Source organism: Oryzias latipes, chromosome 1 (assembly GCF_002234675.1).
Source record: "Oryzias latipes chromosome 1, ASM223467v1".
In the NCBI taxonomy this organism is placed as follows: domain Eukaryota; kingdom Metazoa; phylum Chordata; class Actinopteri; order Beloniformes; family Adrianichthyidae; genus Oryzias; species Oryzias latipes.
Genome location: NC_019859.2, coordinates 11,418,338 through 11,433,550, shown reverse-complemented (window position 1 = coordinate 11,433,550; position 15,213 = coordinate 11,418,338). Strand labels below are relative to the sequence as shown.

General features: G+C 41.2%; 1 protein-coding gene across 24 annotated transcripts in view; it reads left to right on the top strand.

The window, feature by feature from the left end:
* LOC101165944 (receptor-type tyrosine-protein phosphatase delta) overlaps positions 1–15,213 on the top strand; it is a 227,019-nt gene that overhangs the window by 77,981 nt on the left and 133,825 nt on the right. For 23 of the 24 annotated variants that reach the window (XM_023956073.1, XM_023956047.1, XM_023956041.1 and 20 more), the window contains exons 4-6: positions 2,802–2,878; positions 4,006–4,179; positions 4,793–4,831. The gene's annotated coding sequence lies outside the window, so the exon portion shown is untranslated. The remainder of the gene's footprint in view (positions 1–2,801; positions 2,879–4,005; positions 4,180–4,792; positions 4,832–15,213) is intronic. The other variant, XM_023956023.1, reaches the window with a different exon arrangement.

The window sequence follows — 15,213 nt, the reverse complement described above, 5'->3', positions numbered from 1 at the left end:
CTTCATTTTGGCATTTTTCTCTGAAATTTAAAAAATCTATTGCTTTTTTTTCCCATGCAAGTTTACTGAAGCACAATATGAAAGGAGGGAAGGAGGAATGTTTTAGTTTAAACTTCTATAAGTTTCAGTGAGGGATGCTTTGTGAAACCAGGACACGAATGCACAGTGGAGCGCTGTAATCCACCTCACTCCAAATGCCAGATGTGGCTGTACTTATTGTACTTTCAGCCACTAAGAACAGTTTCTTCACGTAGTATGGGATTAAAATGAGGCACCAGCTTACCTTTCAGTCTGTTCCACTTTCTAGAAGAACTGCACTGAAATACTTCTTATTTTACCAAATCTTTTTCTAAAACGATTCAAGGCCAGAAAGTCGCTTTTGAGTTCATGCGGGATTGATTCCCAGCACTTGACGTGCATGTTTTGCTGTACTGAGCACGTGCAGGCCAATCAAAATCTTCACTTGTTTATGCAGAACTGTGTCATGTTGTTTTAAATCTCGCTTGCCAACTTGGCCAGCAGTGCCTTCCTGAACATTCTGGGCAAATGTCGATGAGCGTACCTCAAGACTGTAAACACGATCGCAGCCGAAATGTGTTTGCTGTGCAAATGAAAAAAGATGTTAGTGAGCCGATTATTTCTGCCCGACTGATATTGAGATGTTTGAGCAACATATCTAGATGAGATGAAGGTTGTTGGCTGGCGTGTCTGTGTTGCGGGTGGCCCTACTGTGCTACTACATTTTAAGCAGACTTAAAGGATCAACATCTGATGCCCACTCTGCTGCCCTGCTTACCCACTTGCCTTGATGTTGAGTTCAGTTGACAGAAGCCTTTCACACATGCTGAGTGAAGCCAATCCAAAGTAAGCCAAGTTCCCTTTGAGCTGCCCTGTTTAGGGTTGAACATCAAAAAATTATCTGGGCCATCGCTGTGCAAATCACTGCAGAAATTGTTTTTTTTTTCTGTGAAAAGAGTTCATGCGAATTTGCTTCGGTGACCTAAATAATCTGCTGCTTTGGCCTGAATCATATCCAGCACCAGCCGATATGATAGAGCGTCCAGACGGAGCACCTGGAGACACAACTACTTCTAATTGTGAGCAATATTTGGGGCCCCGAATTGTCACTTCAGCCATTAGGATTAAAGGGTTTCAAAGGCTGCTCTGAAGGCGTCCTATGGGAGTCCTCACTGAGACTTCGAGCTCCCCCTTTTACCAAATAAGTTTCCAGGCAGATATTCCACTTTATCACACAAAAATCATGGTGGAATGTGGAGTGGCTTTGCGGATAAATGAAACAACATGAGCTTTTTTCCGAATGATCTAGTTTCAAACCCCCTCTTCGGCACAAAGCTGCCGAGGGTTTAATTACTGCTGCTGGGCCAGCACAGGTGAAGCATGAACTCGCTAACAAGGTGTTTTTTTTTTTTTTTTTTTTTCTTTTAACCGCCCAGCTCTGAAATCTAACAGAGAGATACGACAGAAAGGAAAAGTGCAGGCCAGAACTGCAGCCTAGCCTTGATGTTCTTTGCTCCCCGGCTTCCTGAGCAGGCGGCCCGGTGACCGTCTGACTCCGAGAGGTCAGCCTCGCAGAGGGAGTGCAAAAACTGAATGAAAAAATGGAGCATTTAACCCCTATTGTGGCACGGTTGTAAAAAAGAACTAAGAAAGATGATGCAACAGAAGAAGAAAGCGAGGGAGGGATGTGTCATCAACTGAAAATAAAGTGTGAAGCCGTTCTCACACGTGGCACATAACCATTTGCCACAGTAGATATGATATAAGCAACCCAGGCCTGTGATGAAATGTAACACAAGCAAGATCATGGGAGCCAAATGCAAAAGGCAGATTCTTCAAAATGGGTTTGGGATGACATTACGTAAGGCGTCAGTGGCCTCAAAATCCAGTGGTGTTTATGGGTCAGGAGGTGCACCAGCACCAGATATGGCACACGCCCCGCTTCTTATTTGCAATTAAAATCATTGGAGGTTTGAACATCACCGGATCCTGTGTTTAATGTATGCTGCCATCATCGCTTGTTACGTCGGTCAGCAGCACAAGCTCAAGGCGCGGTGAGACAGCACAGACTGGTGGCGGCTCGCCGTCATGGCAGCCTTCTGTTGCCCAGAGCCAGATTTAGTGATGTCATCCTCCGGTTTTGCAGTAAAAATAGATTTTATCTCCTCCGTTTCATCGAGCTGAAACAATAAGAGGGCTGTAGAATGACTGAAGCTTTTAAAGGACAGGAAATTTAAAAAAAATTAAAAAAATTATATATAAATTTTTTTTGTCAATCTCCCTACATTACAAAACATGGAACGCCATGTCAGACTGGCATCTGCATGTGTGCATATACATTTCACACGCCTTCTTGCTCTCATGTCCTAATGCGACCCCCCGCTTGATCTCAGAGTGTGTACTTCTCATGGATGCATGCTTTTCCCACCCGGGTCTTACAGGCCCTCTTTCCCTCACAGCTCTTAAGATCTCTAAGCTGCTGGCATGGAAACCTTAAAAGCCTTAAAAGCTCCCACTGCAGGAGTTGAGCTACGGAGGTCCATTTGACCCGAACTGCTTTTGGAGCACCTCGTCTGCACTAGCTCAGAATCAGAGTTCCCTTTTGAAGCCTTGATCTGAATGCTATGACTTAAACATTGGCTCTCTGGTCTCATTCTCAAACACACACATGCAAGCACGCACGCATGAAGAACTTAGTTGAAGGTCAGAGTTGGATTTTAGGTCTATAAATCTGATGCTTTGCTTCTAATCTGTCTTCAACGTCCTCTCTTCCTGTCTTGTAGGAGAATTCTGGGGAGATTTCTTTCCTCTTTCGATCCTCAAGGATGAAGGCTTACGTCGGACCTGTGCACTAAAACAGGTGAGGACCTTTCATCATCACACTGACTGTAAACCGTTAACTTCCTTTAAGCTACGTTCACACCACCCATGGCAACACGCGTTACAGTAGCCGCTTTCAATGATAAGCCTATGGAAACCCAGATTTCCGGCTTCCATTTTTAAAACTCTTGCGTTCATTTGTAGCTACACAGGTTTTGGGCTCTACACACAAAATGCATGGCCACTGAACGCCCGTTAAAAGCTAAACCAGTTGAGCGTTGACCAACTTTGAAAACTAAAGAGCATGGTTTGCAGGATTTGGACTGCTTTGGCATTTTGCACCAAGCCTCTTCCAACTGTGAGTACATGTGCTATAACTGAACACCATATGTTAAATACATGTTCAAGAATGAGCATTTAGCAAATGATTGACTGTGAGTCGCATGTCTGGTGTGAACGTAGCTGTAAACTCACACTTCCTTTTAAGGCTACGTTCCCACCACCCTCGAAAACACGCGTTCAAACGAGCACTTTCACTGAAAAGTCTATGATAACATGCATAAATGCGCATTTTAGGCTTCCATATTTAAAACTCTCACATTCACACGACAGTTTTTCAGCTCAATGTACAAAAAGCGTGAAATCTTAACACATGTTACAAGTTAAACCAGTTGAACTATGACCAATCTGGGACTTGGATTTGGTAGTGACGTTTTGGAGAAGAAATCCATCTTTGCGGTTTGTGCAAAGATGACACCAAGTCTTTCATATATCAGAATAGAGCTGTGAAATAAAAAGCCAGGAGGAAAACTCACAAGATTTGCTCCGCTTTGACATTTCGCACCAAGCCTCCAACCCCCAACAGTAGAAAAAGAAAAGGAAGAAGCCCCTCCCTGCTTGTCCTGTATAAAACAATGGGCTAAACGCAACAACCTTCGTTTGGCGTGTTCTCAAAGATGCGTCACATGCCTGGTGTGTATGTAGCTTCAGAGTAGAAAGCTAATTTAGATCATTAATATTCATAAGCAAAAACTACAAGGGAGCTATGGGAGGGGGGTGTCTTTGTTCCCCGACGAAAGTGATGAAAACTTAGAAAAAACCCTGAGCAAGCAAAGTCACTGTCGATTGGCTGAAAGTTTAACCGAGCATCATCCTACCCCCCTACAGGAGCAACAAACCTGCTGCCATCGCAGCAAACACACCCGAAGGACAGACATACAAGGAGACAGACGGGCAGACAGGACAAGAGCGAGCGGCGATCCCCAGCTGTTCTTAAAACGCTGCCACTGATACATAATTGAAGACGCGGCTCTTCAACGCATCGCTGAGCCTTCCTCTCAGGTTAGCCTTCAAGTTTGCATAGCGTCACCGCTCTAAATATAAAGTCTTCGCTCATCCTCTTTGAGGTTGCTAATAGTTGCAGAGATTGCACGCAGCTTTCAGGGCCACTTTTCTTTCCAGTTGGTCTGACCGTTTTGATGAGAACTCTTAGTCATCCAGGTCATGTTATCCCAGGATTTCTGTTCTTTGGAGGAGGTTTTTCAGAACTTCAAACCCCCAAATTAGCTTTTCAAAGAGTTCTTAATGATACTTTAGTGAGAGTCATTCAGACTTTTAATTAAAAGAAAAAAACGCACCCACATTTCTTTATGTTTTTATTTGCTCCTCAAGAGATTTCACCTGTTTAAAGCCTTTTTGTGTGGAGTACCTAATCTAATCTACAGGTGGCAGCAGAGCAACATACCCTGATTCAATGTGGCTCCCTTTTTACCAGTTCTATCTTTGCACTCCTCTCAATTATCAGTCCCTCATCACTGCAGGTTCATAAGGGAAATATTCTCCCCATTAGTAAAAAAAATAAATAAAAAAATAGACTAAAAAGTCTCATGAATGGCTGATTAGTTAGCGTGTGACTGGCGCCATCCTTACATGACTTATTCTGTTTCCTTTTTAGCTCCAACTTTCCAGCTTCAAGAATGAACCATGTGCAAAGGTACGCTTTGCCTTCCTTTAAAAAAGAAAAAGAAAAAAAAGAACAAAAAACAGTTCTGGTGTCTTTTTGCTTTTGTTTGTGCATTTTCCTTCTTGCTTGGCTGCGTACACTCTTCTTTTTTTATGCACACTGAAGAGACACTTATCCATGTCATTGGGAATGTGATCGGAACGACTCACTGAGCCGCACACCGACTCTGCTTTGAGGAGATCTTCCGACGGCTGGGAAATGTTCCACGGGTGCCCGACTCACAGGAGGGTTGCACTTTATGGCATTTTACACTGAAATTGCACGTTCAGTGAGACTGTTGGGCAAACTGGTCTAAGCACTGAAGAAATTGCTGCCTTTGGGAGCAGTGATTGTAACACTTAGGCTTGAAGCACCACTCAGAGTCAAAAACAACTCTGGGCTGAAAGAAAGCCAGTGATTTCTGCACTCTGTTCTAAGAAACTGGGGACTCTATGAGGTCTGGAGGTAGAGATTACCAATGTTAACATTCACATAATATTAGGACATTTAAATTCAGTTTTTTTATAAAGCGCAAGTTCACATCTAAGATCACCTCAAAAATCTGCAGAAAAAGCAAATTAATTATGCCCCCTCAGCAATAAGCTTTGCTCCTCCCCAATGTTTGAGTCAATACTAGTATCTTTATTGACAAAGATATAAATCATCCATATGTGCTTCTTTAAGCATTGTAAAAATAGCAAAAGTATAATGTTTAAATGAAATTTAAACCCCTCAATGCATTTGCTTTTGTGGGGTTCTGGGCTTCCACTCTGCTGTTCTCATTTGCCACCCTGCCAAAGTCTTCTGCCCCCTCTCCTGCCCGGCCATACAAACATGTTCTACCTCCACCCTTGCAGAAAAAAAAGACATAAAAAGGAAACATCTTTATTTAGAAATCATATTTATAGTGTTTTTAAGTGTGTTTTTATGTACATAAAGACTATAAGTAAAGGATATCTGTGGTAAGATAAAAAGGCAGCTTAATACCTGCAGTAATAAGAGAAAAAGAAGCAGATAAAAAAAAGCCTAAAGCATCTGCTATAAGACAAAAAAAATGATGTTAGTCGTTGCAGCAGTTTGAGACCAGGAAGCAGTCGAGCATAAAGACAGAGCATCTGTTATAAGAGAAAAGAAGTCAATGATGAGAGAAGATGATGAAGACTAACAAATTACTGCAACGTGGATCAGAAAAATGAGTTAGTGAGAACATAAACAGTACATAGGAATGAAACCACAGGAAAATCTGTTAAAAGAAAAATTCATGATGAAGATTGACAAACTCTAAATTAGTTGTGAAGAAAAAAAGGTTGTTGTTGTGCTTTCAAATAGGAAAACGTTTTAGAAGAGAAGACCAAAAGTCCAGATGCTGTGACTTAACATGAAGACATCACCTGGATGAATGAGAATCTTTATCAATTAAAGAAATTATGCTGCAGGATGCAAACAAACACAAAAACATCTATTAGAAGCCAAGAGATGTACAAGGGGTTTAAAAAAAAAAAGTTTCATTTTGGCCCGGTTTTGTACTTGGGTTTCTCCGAAAAACTAGTCCTGACCATGTCTTACTACTTAAAACTGCATGAAAAGATATACAATCATTAAAAGTCAAAGTTGATCTAAATAATTCACTATATAGGAGAACTGGACTAAGTGACCCCACCTTGTATTTCAAACAGGAACAAACCGCTGGCTCCAAGAAGCCAAAATCTCATATTCAAAACATTTAATTGACAAAATGAAGAAAGGTGGTTCCTGGTTTCTCGCACTGTAGGGCGCACCGTCAACGATTGGACTATTTTCGGAAATATGTCATACATATTCTTTAATTTTCTACCGTTTTATCCCTTTCTGGATTAGGGGGCTGCCGATGCCTATCCCGGCCACTTTGCGCGCATGCAGGGGGACACCCTGGACTGTTTGCCAGTCTGTCGCAGGGCCTCAATCACACACCCATTCAGTCTCACACTCACCCCTAGGGACAATTTAGAGTTGCCAATTGACCTATGAAGCATGTTTTTGGATGCATGCATGGGGAGAACATGCAAATTCCACACAGAAAGGTTCCCCATTGTTGTTCTGTTTCAGGTCCCCCAGCCGGGACTTGAAGCAGGGGCCTTCTTGCTGTGAGGCAAGAGCGCTAACCACTGTGCAGCCTATGTCATAGATATATTTTCACAAAACTATATATTAGTAGGAGTGTGGACTTCCAACAGGCTCTCTCCTGACTAGCAAGAGTGGATTGCCATAAATCAATAACTCAGACAGACTTGGACCAGTCACTGCTTACTGACGATGTCAGGCTACAACATGGCGGCATGTGTATCACGAAAAATGGCGACTGAATTCATTGGTTGGAGCCGGAAGTAAGTCATTTTCTGTAGGTGACATCACACTCAGTCCAGTTTTCATATACAGTCAATGATCTACAGTCAAATTGATTTTTCATTAGACATTGGCTAATAATTTTGACCAAAACTACATTTTATGTTCCGTCTTTCATCATGTTAAAAAATAAATAAAAAAGTCAAATCAACATCAAGCTCTTTGCACTAACATTTAATACAGCTGGGCGGCATGGTTTTAAAACTTGATAACGCTGAATATGTTTGCTTCAAAAATACTTCTAATTATTGAAGCCACTAGGGGGTTATTGCTGGTGCTCCTCTTTGCAAACATCTACACAGATTTGGAGAACAGAATTGGAAAGGGTCCTTCCTTAAGCAGAACCTTCTCCTGCTGAGTTCTGCCTGGCTCTTAGCAGAATGTTTCCTTGTCATGCCCACTCATAAACCTTTTAGTTCTCTGCTTTTTTGTCGCACTCAAGAATCTATCTTTTATTTTGTATTATTTTTCTATCCCGTTTATGTTTCTTTTAAATGCATATTTTTCATTGATAAAATTGGAATATATGATAGACAGTATATGTTTTGTCCCGATGTTTCCTTCTGATTGCTCAGACAAGATTGATTTATAAAGTTTTTAAAAGCACACATGCATGTGTGGATATAAAAAGAAGACAGGATACAGCAGCAATCACTTTGACAGTTATGAAGTAAAAAAGTGAGTTTGTTCCCCGTTCACGGTTTGCTGAAAATGCCTCATTGCTGTTGCATAAGCAGCTCATAAGGCACATGGTAGATCAGCACAGGGATGGTGCCACATCCGAGGATAACTGGGTGTGAAATGAGAGCGAATGCCTGTTCCTTAAAGACCACCTTGCAGAGGAAACCCAACTTACTGCATTAAGTCTTTCCTTTGATTTGATTTTAACCACCATCGCGAGGTGTCATGAGGTGGAGGATTGCAGAGAAGAGGAGGAACTTTGGTACAACAGGAGAGACTAAAGCTGAAGGATAAACTAAGATAAGGAAGGACAGGACACAGAAAAACAAAGGCAATAAGGCAGCAATAATGGCTGTGGGACAACATAGAGACTAAGGTAATTACAGCAATAACAGCATATACATTATGTATACTGTATATGCAGTGAGTTTCTCAGCATCCTTGGACTCTGGGATCATATCTACAAGAGATGAATTAAGATGAAGCATCCTACTTAAACCCTGGAAACTTCAATTTAAACTTTTTTCTAAAGTTATAAGGCTTTAGTGATGCTGGAATGTATTGAGAAATGAACAATGTGCATAATTTGGTGTCTGAATCAGCTTTTATGTGCAACTTAAAGGACATTTCAAGCTCAAAGCAATTTGGCTGCAGAGGTGCAGAGGAGAGATGAAAGTCAATGGAAACAGGGAGGAAATAATAAAAAAAAACTATTTGATTTTGACTGGAGGACATAAAGAATAAAATTGAAGGTTAATAGTGATATTATATGCAATGCTGATGGAGACAAAACCATGTTGATTAAGCTAAATGTTGTCAAAGGTTTTGGTGAGACAACAGAAAGAGGAGACATTTTTACATCCAATAGATATTTGTATATCTGAGAGTGTGTGGATGAGTATGTCTGTGACAGGCCCAGCGTTTTTAAGAAACAACTACATTTGAAAGCTACAAAGATAAACCCCCTCCTGTCCGTTGCTTTGATCACTCTCCAACTTTGTTGTCTTATACCCCAGTCTCCCATCTACAATATACCACTCTCCATCTCTTTTTCTGACTTTCAAAAAGAAAGGCATTCATACACAATAAAAATAAAATGTAGCCTCAAGTACCACAGGGGTTTCTACAAATATACACCTCATGTGTCTAAAGCTAGAAAAACCAAAATCAGCTTTTAACTGTTTGCTTATGCTAGACAGGATAAATTATTTTTAAACATTGTTGAAATTCACGTAGTTTAAGAAACAAATGGAAGGCAGCTAAAGCTCATGCTATAAAAATAAATGTCTCGTGGCCACAGAAACCAAAAAAATACAAAAGAACTATCCAAAATTTGATTATTTATTACATTTTTATCAGAAATCCACTGAAAAGTGGATCACCTTTAAACCGAGCATCAAATAGTCTCTTTAAGTGTACTACAAGTATTATTAGTCTTTACTCAAAGTGAAGCAGTATACTTGAAGTTCACTGTTTAAATATTATCTATATATTTTAAACTTAAAATGTTCCAATTTAGTCTGAAGACGTATTCAGTTACTAAACTTCTGACAACACAGGTAAGGTAAATCACCTGTTACCCCTCGTTGGGACATGCAGGCTGCATACAAGAACTCTCCAGGCAGTCTTGGACGAGTTCTTCCAGTTGTCCCCACGTTTTTCACATGCTATTGAGCCCTGCGTCCAGATCTCGGCGCCACATGTTCCTAGGTCTCCCCCTTTTTCTTTTTCGTTTTCCTTGGGGATTCCACGTCAGTGCCTGCCTTGTAGTGCTGGATGCAGTTTTTCTTAGGGTGTGGCCAATCCATCACCATCGTCTTTTGGAAACGTCTTCCTCTACTGGTTGCTTCTCTATCCTGTCCCATAACTCATGATGATGTTGGGCCAGCGCACCTTTAGGATTCTTCTGAGACAGGTGTTGATGAAGGTCTGGAGTTTCTTCATCAGCTTAGCAGTAGTCCTCCATGTCTCAGCACCGAGTGGTGTGGATTTTACAATGGTGTTAAAGATCCTCATCTTGATCTTGCGAGTCAGATCTGTTGCTCCCCATATGTCCTTCAGCTGATGGAATGTAGCTCTTGCCTTACTGATGCGTACTTTTACATCATACTCGAGTATACTTCAAGAGTACTTTTGCTAAGGGAATGACAAAACGTTGTAATAAATCTGAAATGGTGTAATAAACCTGACCTTGAAAGAGCAAAAGCAGCAGGGATTAAACAAAAGTATCAGTTTTTGATAAGAAAAAAAAATCCTCATTGACATTTATTGTATGTCTCTTCTTTCTTTAGAAATTGCAAACCTAGAAGTATCTTGCTGTCTTTAGCACACTGGAGACTACTGTCAAGATGGCAGTGTGTTGATTTATTAGTTCCAAATATATTGTGTCTCTGTCCTTGTGTTCATAGAGTTCTGAGCTATTTCTTTTATTACCTCTTTTTTGTTTTTACACCTCAGAGTGATGAAAGACGCTCCAGATCTTAATAATTTACTCACACAAGTGGCAGAAAGGCACCCATGCAGGGGCTGTCCCAATTCTGTTCCCACATTGTGCTTGTAATGACGTTTAAATACAAGCAGGTTTTTTTTTTATATATATTTACCCTCGTGTGTGCATTTTAAGACTTATCAAAGCCTTGCCCACAAAAATTCCAAAGATATTTCCCACTTTTGTAGCCCTCCGCTCATAAATTTAGGATTCCTCTTGACAAAATAGTGACCATACGTAAAATAATCTTAACGGTTCATTAACTTTTAGCTGTATTTAAATCTAAAACACTTGTATTTTTCAATGTTTTTTAACAAATGTGGGTATTTTCTTAGAATTAGATAAAAAGGGCAGATTTAGGTTTACCATTGGCTATGCACTTAAAAAGCTTTGGAATTTGTTTTACTTATTTTGTAAAAAATAAAAAAGATGTAAAAGTAGTTAAAAGGCACTTTGATGCACTGCTTTTGCTTTTAGGTTTCAAGAAGTTTTTTTTTGTTTTTTTTTAGTGGAGCTGGTGTAGGTGTATGTAAATCTTTCATCCAAGCTATTGTCCCTTTTCTAAACCTGCTCTTGCCCACGCTTCCCAGGCATTTATTACCTGTACTTCTGTAAATCAGCCGTTTTATCACAGTAGAGGGGTTGAGTTGCTGGCAGCTATGTTTTTAGGGGTGTTTGTTTATAGTAGGTCTTTCTGATGTGCTTATTTTAATGATGACTAATACCTGGTATTGGGTCAGGTAGTGTCAATGGGAGTAGGCATGAATTTGGTTTGGGAACGGTCCATGTTGGTCTTAAAATTCTGGTAACCTTCGGCATTGTCCTTCTGGTATTAGAGAAGAAAGAGCCAGTCTATTTCTGCAAAAGGGGTAGTTTTGAGATGGTTAAAGACCAAATTAGTTGGTCACATATACAGTCACAAATTAATGTTTTAAACACCCACTACGATAAAAATGTTCACATGTTCTTGTGGCATTTTTTTATGAGGGAGGACATATGCTATGAAAGTGAAGCCTCAAAATGCTTCTGGTGGTCTGGCCAGAGCTGCGCATGGCAGCTCTGCTACCATCAGTGTATGATTAGGTGTGAATGTGAATGGGACTATGACTACAAAACATTTTGGGCTTAACTTTGTTTCATGGGGGTGGCCAAGGTGCAGGAATAGGGCGGTCGACCTCTGAGTGGAAGACTGCGGGTTAGATTCCCGCCCACATTGCCTCTGGTGGTTAAAGGTTGGCACCAGTGTTTGGCAACAAAGCCTCCATCAGCGTGTGAATGTGTGGATAAGACATGTGACTGTAAAGCACTTTTGGCCTATGAGGAAGGTAGAAAATCGCCATGCAAGTGTGTGCCATTTATCATTTCGGGCTTTAAAGAAGGTAGGAAAGCGCTAAGTTAGTATACCCCAATAACCATTTACCTATCTGCTACCTGCCTCAAGTAGTCTCTGGGAATTCCTGGTTTGTGTCAAATTGGGGAATGAAAAATCAGGGGCATGGTTGATTTTCACCAGAGTTACATCCATCCATTTTCTAAGGGTACACCCTGGGCAGGTTGCCGGTCCGTTGTAGAGCCTCATAAGAATTTAGCAGAACTTTTAAACCTAGACAATACAAGCGGGCTATCAAAGGAAAAATTAAGTGGAGCAAACTGCCCTAATACTTGAACAAGAGGCAGCACATGACCAACTAGTCCCATAACTAGCCTATATGTGCAATACATGCAAAACACAGTTGCGACCTCCAAACCACTGAGTGTGTCTGTGAGAGGACCATTACATTTTAGTATGACAAGTTTTCCATATTTTCTGTAGAATAATGACTTTAACCTTATAGCAAGCCTGTTGGTTTGACAAAGCATGTTCAGATTCTTATCCTACAACTTCTGTTTAGGTGCATATCAGTATTCACTATGAAGTTCAAGAATAGTAAAGCAAATTTAAGAAAATCAAAGAAAAATCCTCTCTTAAAAGCTTAAAAAAGGGAAGACACAATTTTACTAGAGATCTCTAAAATATTGTTTTAAATTGTGAATGCAATGGTGACAAACAAGCCATCAGAGCTCATAATGATTCTGCTCCCAGGAGTGCCACCTTGGGGGAACCAATCCCATTTTATCTAACAAATTAAAACAACCCTTGAGTAATGCTACCAATACATGTCTAACTATGATCATGCGTGTCTATTGTGTCTCCAGAGAGCTTAGTGTGGTCCCCTTAATAGCTATTGTGACAGCCACAATATGCTGTACCATACAGAGCTGGCTTCACAAAAGGATTACACCTAGATGATTCCTCAATAGAGAATTTAGTCTCGGCTAGCCGAGCCTAATCGACGGCTGTGGGAGCGGACCACAGCACTGTGGAGCCGTGGCCAGATATGACAAGAACAGAGAGCAGCCAGATTAGTTCAAACTGAGCTCCAAGCTGACTGAGCATCTCCTGACAGCTTCTTCCAAATCTCTCTGTGATGCAGTCTGAAGGAAACACTGTTCCCCCCCATTGTTTCCTTTTGTTGAAACGTTTCTGTCTTCCGGTGTGTCGCTGGTCCTCATTTTGAGAGCAACCAATTTCTGGGATGCATGTGAGCCATCGCCTCATTAGCCGGTGGCTTTCTGGGTTGGTCTTTCGTCTTTTTCCCACCGTCTCATAAATTGGAATTACCCCAAATGCAGCTTCACATTTGATCATTTCGGTTTGGTGGGTAATGCAGGACTCGGCTGTACTCATACTCATTGCATGTACCCACATGTTTAAACACAGTGGAGAGCTTAACATGCACTACATTGCTAATGAGATTATCGCTGCTGAGGGCTCCACTCATCAACATCTTACCTCTCTGTATTCATCCTTTACAGGTTCCTCATGAGAATCTGTTTCTAGGGGAGTTCTCTTTCTTTCTGTCTTACAGTGCACTTCTTGATATCCTCTTTCACCCTATTGTTTACCCTTCTTACCTAATCTTAGCAATCTAAATGCATGTTTTTTTCTGTCTGCTTCTCCATCCATAAAAACATGTGACCACTTGTGTTTGTACATGGACTCTCTTTTAATGTTGTAACCCCAATTTAGGAACTGATGTGGCTAAAAAGACACAAACAAATGGACTATGAGAACACCGGGAACATTGTTTTCCCAGAAAGACATCATGCAACTCCGCAGATCACTTTGTGAGCTAGTTAGAGTCTGTAAATGCACAAATCTCAAACTCATCATTTAACACTGGAGCTTTGGCTTAGTGTTGACATTCTTTCGACTACTGTAAAGGCTGCATCAATTCACACGAATGCACGTAAACTAGTGCATCGCTACGCAAGTTTTTAAGTCCGCTCACGGGCTCTACGTACAGATCGGGTGTTTATTGATCACACGCTGGAAGTTTGACCAGTTGAGCTTCTGACATCTCAATTGCAAAAATGCTGAACTATGTCCAATTAGGGACTCTGATTTGGTAGTCATGTTCGGGTAGCATCCTTTTCAAAATCAGGAAGTCCCAATCATTGTTAACATGATCAAGGAGGAGAAATTAATAATTGTGGTTTGTGCCCGGCCGGAATTATATGACCGCATGATGTACAATTAAAAGCCAAGTTCCATGACCGGAGTTTGGGCCGCGGAAGCACCCACCTTCGACTGCCACCCAGGTGGAGGAGTTTATATGTCTTGGGGTCTTGTTTACGAGGGAGGGAGTGTGAGATTGACAAACGGATTGCCGCAGCGTCTGCTGTAATGCGGCTGCTGTACCGGCCCATTGTGGTGACAAGAGAGCTGAGCCAGAAAGCAAAGCTCTCAGTTTACCGGTCGATCTACGGTCCAATACTCACCGATGGTCATGAGCTCCTGGTCATGATAGAAAAAAACGAGGTCCCGAGGGGCGGCTGGGTGCTCCCTTAGAGATAGGGGGAGGAATTCAGTCCCCCAGAGGGAGCTCAGAGTAGAGACGCTGCCCCTCAACATCGAGAGGACCCAGTTGAGGTAGCTTGGGGATCTGGTCCGGATGCTTCTTGGATGACGTGTTCCGGGCATGTCGCACTGGGCAGAGGCCCCAGTGAAGACCCAGGACATGCTGGAGAGATTAAGTCTCTTGGCTTTGCCTGGGAACATATCAGGTTCCCCCCAGGAGAGCTGGAGGAAGTGGCAGTGGAGAGGGATCTCTTCAACCGTTTGGGCAATCATCGTAAATCCAGATGATTCTGTTGTGGGGGAAAGCTGTTTTTCTCTGCATCAGAATCAGCTGATTCATGTTAATCACGTATTACGGTATGACAAGGACAGTGTGTTATTAAGGTGTCGCCAGAGTTAAAAGGTTAAAAAAGGGGTTTCCTGGTGAAAGGTAAAGGAGTGTCCTGGTTTCCTTGTTTAGTATTGTAGAATAGAAACAAAGATCTGCTTCCGATCAAAGATTTATGTTGATTTGGCAAACATTATGTTTAGGAGATGCTGTCCAGCCAATCAGTACGCATTGTGATGTTAAATAAATAAATAAATAAAAAGTCTACCAAATTGAACTGCTAAAAATCTGCAAAATAACGAGGTGAACCGTAATACACAATTATTATTGATTTAAACTGAAGGGGCACAGTAAAAGTAGTCATTCTGAGTGTTAAAGTCTTCTATTGGTCTTTAATCAATCACAAATTCGTACTACAGATTTTCAACAGTTTTCACAGATATTTTGCTCTTTTCTCATTTAAGATGTCATCTCTCCGGGTTCCAAAAGCTGAACTGTGAAAATGTTTCCAAAATATGCAAAACGACTCTCTAAAAATAGTCACCAAGTTGCTGCAGATGTCTCCAATCCAACTCATTTCAAGTTTTTCCCAA